Consider the following 14,660-nt stretch of genomic DNA (forward strand, 5'->3'; position numbering starts at 1 on the left):
GTGATCTCACTGCGCGGCGCCCGCCCGCCAAGCCTCCCCTCACCCGCCGCTTTGTGCGCTCTCCGGCCGGGGCGGGCAGGGAGCCTCGCGGCCCCGGGGGCGGGGGTGTGCAGGAGGGAGGAGGTGCGAGACGGCGCGTGGGAGGGGAAGCCGGGAGGAGAGGAGCTGCGCCCCGACGCTGGGCACGCGCAGACCGGGGCCACGCACCCCAGCGGCTCTCACGCGCCGCCGGCCCCCCTCGCCCGGAGCCGGTGCTGCGCGGCGTTCGGCTGCGCGCGGGCGTCTGAGTCCTCCGGGGGCCGCAACCGAGATGGGGGGGGGGGGGGAGTGGTCTAAGCGTGGAAGGGGGTTCGCGTCCTCGCCCACCTCCGCCGCACGCCTGCGCCCCAGCAGCGCACTCTTGGCCACCCGGACCCAGTTTCCAGGCTCCCTGCCCGCCCGCCCGCACAGCCCCGGTGCTGGGAAGCCCCGGGGAGCCGAGTCCGGCCGAGAGCCTCCCGGCGCTGCCCAGGGCGCGCAGCGGGGAACCACGCCGGGATTCGCAGCCCAACTTGGGAAGCCTCCGGGCCGCGCGGCAGGAGGAAAAGGCTGGTCTTCTTGCTGCTGTTTTGATTTATTAAACAGCTAAGGAGCGGGTTTGTTTGGCATTTAGAGAGCCACCCTGAGCCATTAGGCCACGATTGGAGCTACTCTTCTGTTGGAAACTCTGGATTGCGCTAAACGTTATGCCCGATTTGCATTTCCTTACGGGAAGCTTTCGGTCTGCGTCCGGACGCGCACACCGCGCTCGGAGAGGGGCATGGGGGGTTAGGTCTGGGCACCCGCACGTGTGTCCAGTTGTCCTCTCTCACCCCAGGATCCCCTTGGCAGGAAGGATTAGCTAAGGGCTCGCTTCGGCGTCCTCAGAGCTGCGGTTGACGGAAGGACCGACCCCAATGAATGATTGATGACGCGCGCGCTGTGTTTCAGGAAACCTGAGAACCGAGAATTTCCGTGTATACGATGCCCCTACTGTCATTTATCTGAGAAATATACCTTACTTGCATTCTTGGAATATTTGTCTGAACACATATTTGGAGCTTTAAATTACACTCTGATAAATTATTCATTGGTCATTTTAATGAAAAAGTGGTAATTTTGTCCGATAAGGTCAAGTCACAAAAGCTAACCTGATCTTAAGTTACAGCTTTATCCATTACTGATTACCGGCTTGAGAGCTCCTATCTCAATAATGAAAAGCTTATAAGGCGCTTGTCGATTTTTCAGGATTGGAAATATTTCGTGACTACCACACTTAACATCAAGGCAGCTATAAAACAGAGAGTCACCTGGACAGTTCAGGGAAGCCACTGTGGAGGGAGAGATCATATCGCACATGGATGTGGACGTCTTGGACACGTGCCCCTGATACACTATTAAGATTGTCTCCTGGGCTGAACACCCCTTCTCTTTACACTGTTCTAGCCTCAAGCTCTGTACTTCCCGCGTTAACTGGTGTGGCGAGGCAGACCCTCCAAGGCCATCCTGCAAGTGGACATTGTGAACAGACAGCAGTCCCTCAGAACAGGGTACCTGACCGAAGTTGTCTCTTTCCTGAGTGAGTGACTGTGGGAAGATAATCTGGGCACTGTGCCCTCCGAGGGTGATGCCCTTGGGACAAAGCTGTGAGAGTTAAAGACCCATAGGTAGGTGCTTCTGGATGCCGCCATTAAGTCCACTTTCGTGTCACACAGTCTATCCCCTGCCTCAGGGGGCAAAGATATTCCAAACAAATCCAGTTCCCCCTCCATAGGGGTCTGCTCAAAGAGGAGTGGCTCTTGCCCCAGACGATCAGCCTCTTCCCAGAACCTGGGAAGCCAAAGACCATTTGGCTGAGCCTCTGGAGGCTGCAATTGGGCCTCTTGTCTTTTTCCTTTCTTTGAGCTTAAGTCACACCCCCATTGAAATAACTGGTTTTTTTGTTTTGTTTTGTTTTGATTTTTGTATCCCTCTTTTCTGCTGCAAGAGTAGAGGACCAAACTTTTGTCTAGAGGTGATCTAGGAAGGCCTAGACGTCAGCCTGGGCTTTAGTTCACCTCAGCTGAAGGCCGGCGAGGTGCACTTAAGCTTTCTCTGGTCCTAGGGGCGGACTTCAGGAAGGGCCGAGTGTTCACTAAGACAAAAGACGTGACCAGCTCTGGTGGGAAGGAATTGAATTTGGCAAACTAGACCCCAGGTTCCTTTCTAGTTCTCTGGGAGACTGGGGCTGAGGTGGGGTGGGGAGCAGAGTTCTGCTGGTGCGTGCCAGCAAGCAGGGGGGACTCACCAAACCTTTAAGATCTATGACAAGAGAGTTAAACACGTATTTGTTCATTTAAAAAAGAAGAAGAAGAAGAAGAAGAAGAAGAAGAAGAAGAAGAAGAAGAAGAAGAAGAAGAAAAGGAAGAAACAAGATGAGTAGTGAAGACAGACTACAGGGCACGTGTTTCCTGCGCGAAGCCTGCAACGCCCCCCTCTGCCCCCCATGGCCCCCAGGCTTAGCAGGGGCCGGAACGGTGGCCCTTCGGTCCCCGGCTGCGCCCGCCCCGCCCGCGCCCTGCCCCACACCCCGCGCTGCGGGTCGCGCTGAGCCCGGGTCGCGCTGAGCCCGGCTCCCCGCGGACGCGCGGCCGGAAGGCGTCTCACTGCACCGTCTCGGCTCACCCCGGCCGTGCATCCCCTGAACCCCTCCAGGAGAGCGCGAGCCACTTTTCTCCGGTTACTTCGGGGACCATCGAAGGACTCCGGGGACCACCCGGGCGCCGCCCACCCGCCAGCCGCGGGGCCGGGTCAGGGTCAAGTCCCAGAAGCGCACGCACGGCCGGGGCGCCGGGCTGCTCTCCGCCCCCTCCCCGCACTTTCCCAGCCGGGACGCGCGGCCCGGGGGAAGGCGCACGCCGCCCGCTGCTCGCAGGGGCAGAGCAAACGGTCCTCGAGCCGGTGTCCACTCCTCGACACTCGCTCCCCGACAGGGAACCGATAAGCGAATCCGCAGGTGAGGGGGTCCCCCCGCCCCCAGTCACCCGGGCGCCAGGGTCCGAGTGCGCGCGCACCGGCTCGGTTCCCCCCACTCCTGGAGGTCCCCGCCGCCGCGCGCCTCCCGGACGGCGCTCCAGCAGCTCTGCAGCCCCTCGGCCTCACCTCGGCCCCTCTCCCAGCCCCAGCCCCCGAGCTGTCCTTCCAGACCTTCACCGGTTCCGTCTGAGAAACCCGATGGCGAATCTCTCTACGTCCTCCGTGGCTCGCAGGGGGGCCCAGACGCCTGAGGAGAAGGACGTCGGGGTGGGGGTCGGTGCCCGAGCCTCCCCACTCTTCACACCCTTGCGCCGGGGGTCCCTGGAGGCCGGTTTCCGGAGACCCGCGCTCGGGAGCGAAGGCCCGGGCCTGGTCCCTCCGCCCTGCGTCGCGCCGGGTCGGAGCAAGGACGGGAGGGCCACAGCGGGGTCGGGGAGCAGCCGGGGCGGCGCACGCCCGAGTCCGGACGCCTCTGCACCCTGGACACCCGCAGCTCCTGCACCGGCCCGCCTCGCTCAAGCGTTGGTTCCAAGAGCCTCGGTGGCGCCCAATCTTTTTTCTTTTTTTTTTTTTTTTATTTTATAGATTTTATTTATTTATTTGACAGAGAGAAATTACGAGTACACTGAGAGGCAGGCAGAGAGAGAGAAGGAAGCAGGCTCCCCGCTGAGCAGAGAGCCGGACGCGGGGCTCAATCCCAGGACCCTGAGACCATGACCTGAGCCGAAGGCAGCCGCTTAACCCACTGAGCCACCCAGGCGCCCGCGCCCAATCTTTGTTCCGGGCCGAACCGCACTCCGGGAGGGTCGCCTGGCCTGAGGTTCCGTGCGGGAAGGCAGGGACCGGTCGTCTCTGATCCAAGCGCACAGGAGCCCGAGGTTCTCAGAACGCTTTCCTGAGCGAGCGGCTTGAACCTGGGCCTACAGGGCCCTGCGGCCCTCCCTGTCGGTTCCCAACGCCCTTCCCCACAGCGAGAGGCTGTATCTGCAAGGCGGGACCCCTTTTGGCCAACCAGCTCCCTGAAGACCTGCCGGTGTGGGCTCCCTCCGTTCAGCTGGTAGTGGAGGCGCAGCTGTACTGGGGGGGGGGGGGGGGGGTCAGGACTTGACCGTGAGGGGCCTTCAGGCCATGCTCTGGCCAGGACCCTCTGTTTCCGGCCTTGCGCGCAGCCTCGACAGAACAGCTTGTGGCTGAAGGAGGCTGAGAAAGGGCGAGGAGGGATGTGCGAGGGACGCGAAGCCAGGGCGCCCAAGCAGGGTGGCAGCGCGGGTGACCCGAACTTCTCCAGGTCCTGGGGCGAGAGGTCGTCATGGGTGTCCAGCCTCCATGGCTTGTTCTGACACAGCCGCAGGCCTCTGGCCTTCTCTGCTGCGTGTGGAGTCAGAAGGCAAAGCAACTTCTGCTCGTAGGAGTGGGTCTGCCGTGACCTGAATTCACTTCAATGAAATCAGTTCTTTTCTTTAAAAAGTAGCTCAAAGCTCAACTGAAGCTCAACTCTACAGCTCGATCCGGGGGCCCTCCAACTAACCCTGTGACCATTTCGGTTTTAGCGTCTGATAAATCCAGCCACTGAGTCCACAACACGACAGGCCTCTAGACACCTGAACGTGCGGTGTCCAATTCCGGACAACCACCGCTCATCAAGTATAAAGCCCCTTGTCCTGTCTGCGGCAAGTCACAGAAGGTGAAGGAGGTGCTTCCCAGTGCCTCTTAAACATGCGCACAAACCGTATGTGGCGTTCTAAAGATCGTGTGCTTAAATACGATCTTCCCCAAACAGTCTAGCCTGACCCTTTTTAAAATAATATTTTATTTATTATTTACTTGACAGAGAGAGACACAGTGAGAGAGGGAGCACAGGCAGGGGGAGGGGGAGAGGGAGAAGCCCGCTTCTGGCTGAGCAGGGAGCCCGATGCAGTGTGGGGCTGGTTCCCAAGACTCTGGGATCATGACCTGAGCCTAAGGCAAACACTTAACCAACTGAGCCACCCAGGCACCTGACCGGTCTGCCTTTTGTAACAGGTTTTGTGCCTGGCACATTCTGCATCTAATAATGCTTAGAGAGGTCATTCTGAGCACACGTGGAGAGACACAGGTCCTTCCAGTCTTAATTCCCCATACCAAGTGTGTCCAGTGGTAAGAGTGGGGAATCAGAGACTTTTCTTGTCTGTGAAAGGGGAAAAATGGTTGAATTAGAATTACCACTATTGCAATAGCTCTAGCATTCTGAATGTTTGGTTTGTATCCAGAGAGACAGGCCATAAGCAAATGGGCGCTCATTCGAGAAAAGTGAGGGCGGGGGAGAGAGAGAAAGAAGGCACAGTGTCCTCTTCTAGGACATCCCTCTTGTGCCAAATGAGACAGGAGGGAAGAGAACAGAAGAGAGACCAAGCCTAGTACCAGTGAAAAACAGCTAGGAAGCTGCTGAAACCGGGGTCCATGGGCTGTCCATTCACCAAGCCAGTCAAAGGCCATTTGTTCAGAAAGTAATTTGATCAAAGCTGATTTCTCAGACTAATTCTGAAAGCCAGTCCACACAGACTAAGTTTTTTTTCCCTCCAATAATAAGATGCTTATTTTTTTTCAGTGTTAAAGGGACACAGGATCAAATTGGAGAGGCAGCTGTTGGCAGGGAAGTCACAAAACGAAAGATCTCTTCAGCAATAGCAAGCGGATGCTGTGCTTTTGTTTCCGTTTTTTTTTTCCAAGAAAAATGTAGGTCTCATATTCTAGAGAAATACTCCTTGCATACTTTTTCTAAAACTTGGAATTTTCTGAGAAGCTCAAAAAGTGATCTCTGCTTAATGAAAAGCTGTTTTAAAAGGACAAAGGAAGGGGCACCTGGGTGGCTCAGTGGGTTAAGTGTCTGCCTTTGGCTCAGGTCATGATCCCGGGTCTGCTCAGTGGGGACTCTTCTTCTCCCTCTGCCCTTCCCCCAACTCCTACTCTCTCTCTCTCTCAAATAAATAAGTAAATAAATAAAGTCTTTTTAAAAACCCAAAGCCAATAAAGAAATGAATATAAATAAAAAATTAAAAAAACAGGGCGCCTGGGTGGCTCAGTGTGTTAAGCACTGCCTTCGGCTCAGGTCATGATCTCAGGGTCCTGGGATCAAGTCCCACGTCCGGCTCTCTGCTCAGCAGGGAGCCTGCTTCTCTTCCTCTCTCTCTGCCTGCCTCTCTGCCTACTTGTGATCTCTCTCTGTCAAATAAATAAATAAAATCTTAAAAAAAATATATTTAAAAAAAAAAAATTAAAAAAACAAAGCAAAGACAATGACAAAAAAAAGTGCAAAAAAAAAAGTATCTCATTCCTGTGAACTCTGCAGGAATTATTTGTGATCAGTCATTTTTGTTTCTTCCTTTATTTCTCCCCCCCCCCCCCACTGCAAAACTGCTAGCTCAAAATGCTGGACCATTATTTTTGTAATCACAGTATAAAAGCATTGAATGATCACAGTATATCACAGATAAAATTGAACGACCCACATGACTATCGTCTCAGCTGCCACGTAAACATATACAAATGGGATTTAAAATGAAGCAGAACAAAAAAAAAAAAAAAAAGAAGCAAAAGGACCTAACATACGTAGTTTATTTTGAGTATTGTGGCTGCATATACGTAATACACAAATCATGTTGATAAAACCCATGACTTTTTCAGCCGATGTCTTTGCCATTGGCCCATACCAGATTAGAGCAGTGACACAATCTTAAGCTCCTGAAAAAAAAAAAAAAGACTAATTCATATTCACAGGTATTTTAATTTTATTATTTATTATTTATTTATCTTTAAGATTATATTTATTTATTTGACAGAGGGAGAGAGACTGTGATCACAAGCAGGGGGAGCTGCAGAGGGAGAAGCAGGCTCCCCACTGAGCGGGGATCCTGGGATCCTGACCTGAGCTGAAGGCAGACGCTTAACCGCTGAACTGACTGAGCCACCCAGGTGCCCCTTCACAGATTTTTTTAAAAGAAGAGTTTATGCAAGCTACACTGCTCTTTGCTCTGTCTTTGAAGCTCCTGCATAACCCTTAACTCAGGGGTTGAGGAACGTACACCGTATTATTATCAGAGTTTTTCTTGGTTGTAGATGAGATAGTTTCTTGCTGGGACCCAGAGGGACACACAGTGGAACTCAGGGCTGTGAGGAAGGCCACAAGCAAACCTACCATGATTCAGTTTTTGCTCAGCTGTTTCATTTTCCTTCTGGATAGAAATAGTCTCCAATCAATCATAGGTTCCCAAAGGCAGCCTCCTTCCGGGACACACTGCCTTGTAATCCCCCAAAGACACAATAATGTGAATCCTAAATGAGGATCCTTACCAGGGCTGGTTTCAAAAGATGGCTTATCAATCATTGCCACTTATCACCAAAAGAGATAAGAACATCGGCATTTAAAAGTACATTGTACCTTCGTTTGTTGTGTTTTTCTTAGATTCCGCATGTAGGTGAAATCATGTGGTATTGGTCTTTCCCTGTCTGGCTTATTTCGTTTAGCTTCATAACCTCTGGATCCATCCATGTGGTTGCGAATGGCAAGATTTCATTCTTTTTTGTGGCTAAGTAATATTCCAATGAGTATATATGCCATCTTTTCTTTTCTAAGATTTCACTTATTTATCTGTTTTGGAGAGAGAGGGAGTATGAGCAGAGAGAAGCAGAGAGAGAGGGAGAAGCAGACTCCAAGCCAAGCGTGGAGCCCGACTCAGGTTCTGTCCCATCACCCCGAGATCATGACCCGAGCTGAAACCGAGAGTTGAATGCTCAACCGACTAAGCCACCCAGGAACCCCACACCACATTTTCTTTACCCAGTCATTGATCAGGGGACACTTTTAGGTTGCTTCCACATCTTGGCTATTGTAGGTAACACAGCGGTAAATATAGGGGTGCATTTATCTTTTCAGGTGGGTGTATTCATTTTATTCATTTATTTGGATAAATACCCAGAAGTGGAATTACTAGACTGTGTGGTATTTTTATTTTTTGCTTACTGTGGAACCTCCATTCTGTTTTCAATACTGTCTGCACCAGTTTGCCTTCCCACCAACAGTGCATGCGGATTCCCTTTTCTGCACATCCTCGCCAACCACTGCTGTTTCTTATCTTGATACCAGCCATTCTTACTGGCTTTAGATATGCCATTTGCAAGTATTTTCTCCCATTCAGTAGGTTGTTTTTGTTTTGTTGGTTGTTTCCTTCACAGTACAAAAGCTTTTTTATTCCTATGTAGTCTCAATTATTCATTTTTACTCTTGTTTCCTGTGTCTGGGGAGATAGATCCAGAAAAATATTGCCAATGTTGATGTCCAAGAAATTACTTACTGCCTGTGTTTTCTTTGAAGAGTTTTATGCTTTCAAACAAAGAAACAAATAACAACAAAGAGAGAAACCGATTCATAAATATGGAGAACAAATACATGGCTGTGAAAGAGGAGAGAGGTAGGGGGTGGGCAAAATGGGTGAGGGGGTTTAAGAGAACAAATTTCCAATTATAAAATAAATAAGTTACGGGATGAAGAATAACAGCCTAGGGAATACGGTTGATAATACTGTAATACATTTGTTGTGGTGTGCGTTTCAGGATGTATAGCATTGTTGCACCACTGAGTTGTACACCTGAAACTAATTGGATATTGTTTGTCAACTATACATCAATGACGAATTTTTAATGAAAGGAAAAGCATCAGAGAAGAAATAATTGAAGCTTAAAAAGTTTTTTAAAGTACACTGTAATGCTGGCAGGTGTGTCGCCTGTGATTTCCTCTGTCAAGGGCCTGGAGGGCTCTGGAGAGCGTGAGTGTGAATGTGTGTGTGTTCTCATCATTTGCTTCACCATAGTTCTTAATTACAGTAATCATTTTCACAAATGGGCTTTGTTTTCTACTCTGGCTCCTTGGCTTTTGGCAGGCGGCACCAGGCAAACACCTGTTGTCTGGTTCTATAGAGAAGCACCTGTCAGTGGAGCCTCTAAGTACTGACACAGGAGCTGTCTTCTGGAGTCTGGGGAGCCTTTGCAACGGTGGGCAGAAAGAAGGAAGGAGCACCTGCTTAGGGCCCAAGAGGACGGAATGATCGCTCATTGACTTGTGGCAGGAGATGTCGATGAATCCAGTCCCCTCGCTCTCCCTACTCCCAAGAAATGCAGCCCGTGGCCACAACATCTATTAATGTGTAAATGAACGTGATCAGATTCAAGGAAAATTCCTTTTTAAGAGGAAGTGTAGTTTAACAGAGATGAAGGCTTTGAGGCATCAGACTCGAAATGGCTTCCACGGATGCGTGTGTGGGTGATAAGCACGGCAGAAGGGAAGCAAGAAGGAAAGAGAGACGAAAGAAGAAACGGGACAAACAAGATTTTTCCCATATGATAATCTCCTTCAGAAAATCACCATTTTGAGGGGCACCTGAGTGGCTCAGCTGGATAAGGGTCTGACTCTTGATTTGGCTCAGGTCGTGATCTCAGGGTCATGAGATCATGTGTTGGGCTCCCTGCTCAGCGCAGAGCCTGCCTAAGATTCTCTCTTTCTTCCTCTGCCCGACCCCTGCTCTGTCTCTCCATCTCTCTCTCTCTCAAATAAATAAACAACATCTTAAAAAAAGAAAGAAAGAAAGAAAATCACAATGTGGAGTACATTGGGGGTTTGAACCTGTACAGACAGGTTCAAACCTGTCTGAAGTAATTAATTCTTCTTTGACAGTTTAGATATTTGAATATGGCTTATACCCATACATGGAGAAGGAAGAGAAAACAAGTGATGAAAAAGTCTGGGAAGAGGAGATAAAAATCCTACATTTTTCAAAGATCGATTTTTAGCCCCAGTATTTATGTTTTAAGTTCTTTACCTTCTGATTCCCCATGTCCAAGATGTATAGAAATCCATAGCAGCTCAGAGAGATGTCTTGACCCTGACTCATCCGTGGCAGATAACCCACAGAGCTGGGCATGCTAAGGGTGGACATGGAGCCTCTCCCTGTCCACCTCTTTCCGGCCGGGACTGGTCTCCGGGATACTCTGCGGAGGAGCTGGGAGCCGGAATTCCTCCTCCAGATGGAGTTCGCTTCTCTCTTCTACCCCATTATCGCTCACAAAACCACTCTTCTTCCCTTACATTATGATTTTTCCTAGACTTCGGAACTGTCTCGGCATGAGAGAAATCATGTCAAAGAGAAAAACAGAGGACAGGATGGAAACCACGGTCGGCCGGAAGGGGGGCAGGTGGGAGACGTCCTTAAGAGGACTTTCAATCTTGGATTCATTCTAGATTTTTCTTTATCCTACACCCACTAGACAGGACCCACTAGCAGGATCTCTGTGGGCATCATCTTCCGAATGTGTACAGAATCCCAACATCTCTTGGGACCGCCACTGCCACACCCCACCCAGGTTTCAGCGTCATCACCTCTTGTCTGGGTAGCTGGTGTCCCTGCTTTCGGTCTCGCGTCCCCACACATCATTTCCAGTGCTCATTGGAATCCTCCTAAACAAAAAGTCAGTGTCTGACATTCTTCTTACGACTACCAATCACTTCTAATTTCTCACTTAAAATAAAACGCAAACCCTCCCCGTGGGCTCCGAGCTCCTCCCTGACCTCCAGGCTCACTCTTTTGGGACCCTCCTGGCTGCTTTGCGGTTCTGCCAGCGCAGCAGCCCCTCAGTCAGCCTAGGACACTCACAAAGATTACTCCCTCCCTCGGGCTGGGTTCGCCAGGGTATCTGGCCGACTAACTCCTCCAAGGTTTTGCTTGTGTATTTTCTTCTCAAATGTCACCTGAACGACGTATGTAAAACTACAGCCTCTGCAGAGTCCCTGCCACCCACGCTGCTTTTCTTCTCAGTGTTTTTCACAGCAACCATCGATCTCATGAACAGAGAGCTCTTCCCGTGTCAGGCATGCTTGCCAGGTATTAATTTATCTAACGCCCACAGCAGCCTAAGGGAGCAGGCACTATTGTCTTGTCCTTCGTAGGTCGTGAGAAAACAGGCCCAGAGCGGGGAAGTACCAAGTCACACAGCTGGGCCATGGCAGGCCAAGGTTTGAATTCGGTTCTGGGAGCCCTACATCGACAACGGTGCTCTCTGTACTCATGGCTCTCAGATGTACCCCGTATTCTGTGTCCTGCTTCCCGGTCACTGTCTCTCTCACCTCGCCAGCCTGTGAGCTGCATGAGGGGAACGATCTTTCTTCTCTTCACAGATACTCACCGAACATCTAGAACGACACTTGACTCACCGTGGGTGAGCAGTAAATGTTCGAATGAATAAATGAACTTGATGATTAAGAGTCTGGCCCCAGGGACGCCTGGGTGGCTCAGTTGGTTAAGCAGCTGCCTTCGGCTCAGGTCATGATCCCAGCGTCCTGGGATCGAGTCCCACATCAGGCTCCTTGCTCAGCAGGGAGCCTGCTTCTCCCTCTCCCTCTGCCTGCCACTCTGTCTGCCTGTGCTCGCTCTCTCCCCCTCCCTCTCTCTCTGATAAATAAATAAAATCTTTAAAAAAAAAAAAAAAAGCTTTAAAAAAAAAAAGAGTCTGGCCCCAGTTTGAGATACTTTATTTCAGTCTCATTACCAAAATATCCGCTCCCCAGGCATCTCACTTTATCCTTGATGAGAACGCGGAGAAAAGGCAGGCTCCTTCAGAAAACTTATTTCACTCAACAGTTTGTGAATGAGTGAAACTGCCTCAGGGATGCGACTTTGATTTCCCTCTGAACACTTGTTCACCGTAAGTTCCCCTTACAATTCCACGTCCCCTCTCCACCCCATATTTTTTTTTAAGATTTTATTTTGATTTTGGCTCAGGTCCTAAGCCTAGGGTTGGGAGACCAAACCTCCCTCTCCTTGCTCCTGGCTGGGCGGGGTGTGAAGCCTGCTTAAGATTCTCGTTCCCTTTCCCTATCCTCCTCGCTCTAAAACAAATAAATAAATCCTTTTAAAAAATTTTTATCAGGGGCACCTGGGTAGCTCAGTTGAGCCTCTCCCTTTGGCTCAGGTCATGATCTTGGGGCTCTGGATCAGATCCCTCATCAGGCTCCCTGATCAGCAGGGAGCCTGCTTCTCCCCCTGCTCTCTCTCTCTCTCTCAAATAAATAGTAAATAAATAATAATAAATAATAATAAATAAATCTTAAAAAAATATTTTGATCAGTTCACCTTGCCTTTGAAAATGCAGATAGTAAAATTAATAAAATTAATGCTTGTGTATGTCATACCTTGTGGCAGAAGAGCTTGTTTCTGTGTTTACAAGGTTGGATTATGACCGCCTGCTGGTGTTTCAGCAACTGAAAGGCAATTCCAGTGACCATTTGTGAATTACAGAAGGAATGAGATTTATCTGCCTTACTCTGACGAACACTAAAGGAACGGAAGATGAAGTCACGAAGCGCGTTTGCATTTTCAGCTATCTTCTTCAAATAATAGCGATCCTTTTTAGTGCTAGAATTGCACGAAGGCAGTAAGAGTCCCTGGTGGGTCATCTTCTTGCGCCTGAGCCCTCCAGCAGGTGCGGCACGGTTTGCAGGGTATAGGGATCTATTCAGATAACTTGTGCCCCTGCAACAAGAAAGCAATTTTGCTTCAGATTTTCACATCAGAATACCTTTGCAGCAGCCACCTGATGCCACAGCAGTTAAAGCTCCGTGTCTTAAAATCAAGCAGATAATTTCACACTGACTGACTTGAATAACCTCACAGTCGCTGAGGGGCTAGAGAAAACTTAGAACAGACTCGAACCCATTTTCATCTCTTTTTCCCCATTAGTAAAACTGCGATAAAAAACTTGTCAGCTTTAAGAGTGTTTCTCATACATGATTAAATCTTAAAGTTAAAAACAAATTTTTAGGGCCTCTTAACGCCATAAAGTTTCATCTATAACGTGCTTTGATTTCTGGATTTGATTTCTCATCTTTCTTGGAGAAAGATGAGCGACAAGACCGTATGTTTAAGATAACAAAGCAGCAGGATGGAAGTCTTGGGACATGTCTAAGATTAAACATTTTAAATGTATTATAAGGAAATGTCCATGAATTGTAAAGAAAACAGAATCATAAAGGAATCATCTACTTAACAGCAAGGGGATGCTGCTTCGTTACCAAAGTAAGGGAAACACTTGAGATGGTAGTTAAAAATATTGGCTCTGCATGAATTAACACGGCGGAAGGAAACCTGCACTTCCGACTGCAATTGTTTCATACCTAATCTTACTGCCACTGAAAGCGAGATTGGTAAGGAACCAAAACCCCGGAGACTCTTATAGCTTCTTAAAGGGAAACTACCGTCCATGTTAATGCTGGGAACCAGGTGCGAGGTCTCAGTAAGACTTGAGACAAGCCACAGTAAGAACACAGTCCAACAGTCAGAACTCGGCACGGACCTAAACGCCCAAATCAGAAGATGCTCGGTAGTTACTCAGCGTTACTCCTCTCCACAAGCACACCTGCCCTGGCACATGAAGCACACAGTCAGCCCATCACAACAGGACAAGGCTCAGAGCACGTGCTAGCTCTGCCACCTGGAGCCAGTTTCTAACCCTCTCTGGGCCTCACGCTCCTCATTGGTACAACAGAGTCAGTAATAACCTCTTCTGCTTGGGTGATTGCTGTGAAAACCAAGAAGCCAATCCATATAAATGGAACAGTATTGTCCTTTCCTGTCACATCTCAGTGCCATTAACCATCAAAATGCAATCCCTTTGCCTCCCCTTACGAATTTGGAGAAAAATCATTTTGGAGGAGAGCAGGACTTAGATTTTGATGCAAGTCCACAAGTGCACCTGAGAAAGACGTCTTCGATTCTGTAAAAGGTAGAGAAAATGCTGTTTCACCTGAGTGGTAAAGATCACAAGAGGTTTCCTTTGTCATAAATATCAGAGACAATGTCATCAGATGACACATGGAGAAATGACAGGCCTCCGATTTAACAACAACGGAACACAAGTGTTGCAGACTATGAGATAATGATCTCTCGTGTCTTCCCATTACTGGAGAGATGACATCCAGACACCTATATCATGTGTTTAACCAGTGAGTACAGCCATATCTCTTCTAGATAACAAAGACACCTGTCATGTAACGCCAGAATAACGCCTTCAGAGGACACTCTGTCTGTCAAATTGGTATGTTACAAAACATATTCTTCTTCTGGGGATTTTTCTAGCCTGTCTAAATAATAAAGCCATAGTAAAGGGCGCTTCTTGTGTTAGAAACATAAAATATTCAGACCAAGGCCCAAAACAAGAGCAAACATTCCATTCGCAAGAGGAAGATTAGAATTTCCAGGAAGTGTGCAAGCCTGTGCACACTTTTATGTCACTTTCGCTTCTCAGTATGAAGCCAAAGTAGCGATTGGACCACAGTAGTCAATGCCCTATATAATTTATATTTTGGTTTTACTTCTTTTAAACAATTTATATACGGTAGAATTTATTCATTTGGGTGTACAGATCTAAGTTTTGACCAATGAACAGACATGTAACTACCACCACAGTCAAGATCGTAATTGGGTTTTAAGTGGCTCTAAGATATATGGATGTAATGGCCTCTAAATGACAAGGTGTAAGTGATTCTGTCCTTGAAATGGAAAACATGAAGAAGGGAGGGGGGTGTTCCCTCCACTTCCTACCGT

Source organism: Mustela lutreola, chromosome 1 (assembly GCF_030435805.1).
Source record: "Mustela lutreola isolate mMusLut2 chromosome 1, mMusLut2.pri, whole genome shotgun sequence".
NCBI lineage: Eukaryota > Metazoa > Chordata > Mammalia > Carnivora > Mustelidae > Mustela > Mustela lutreola.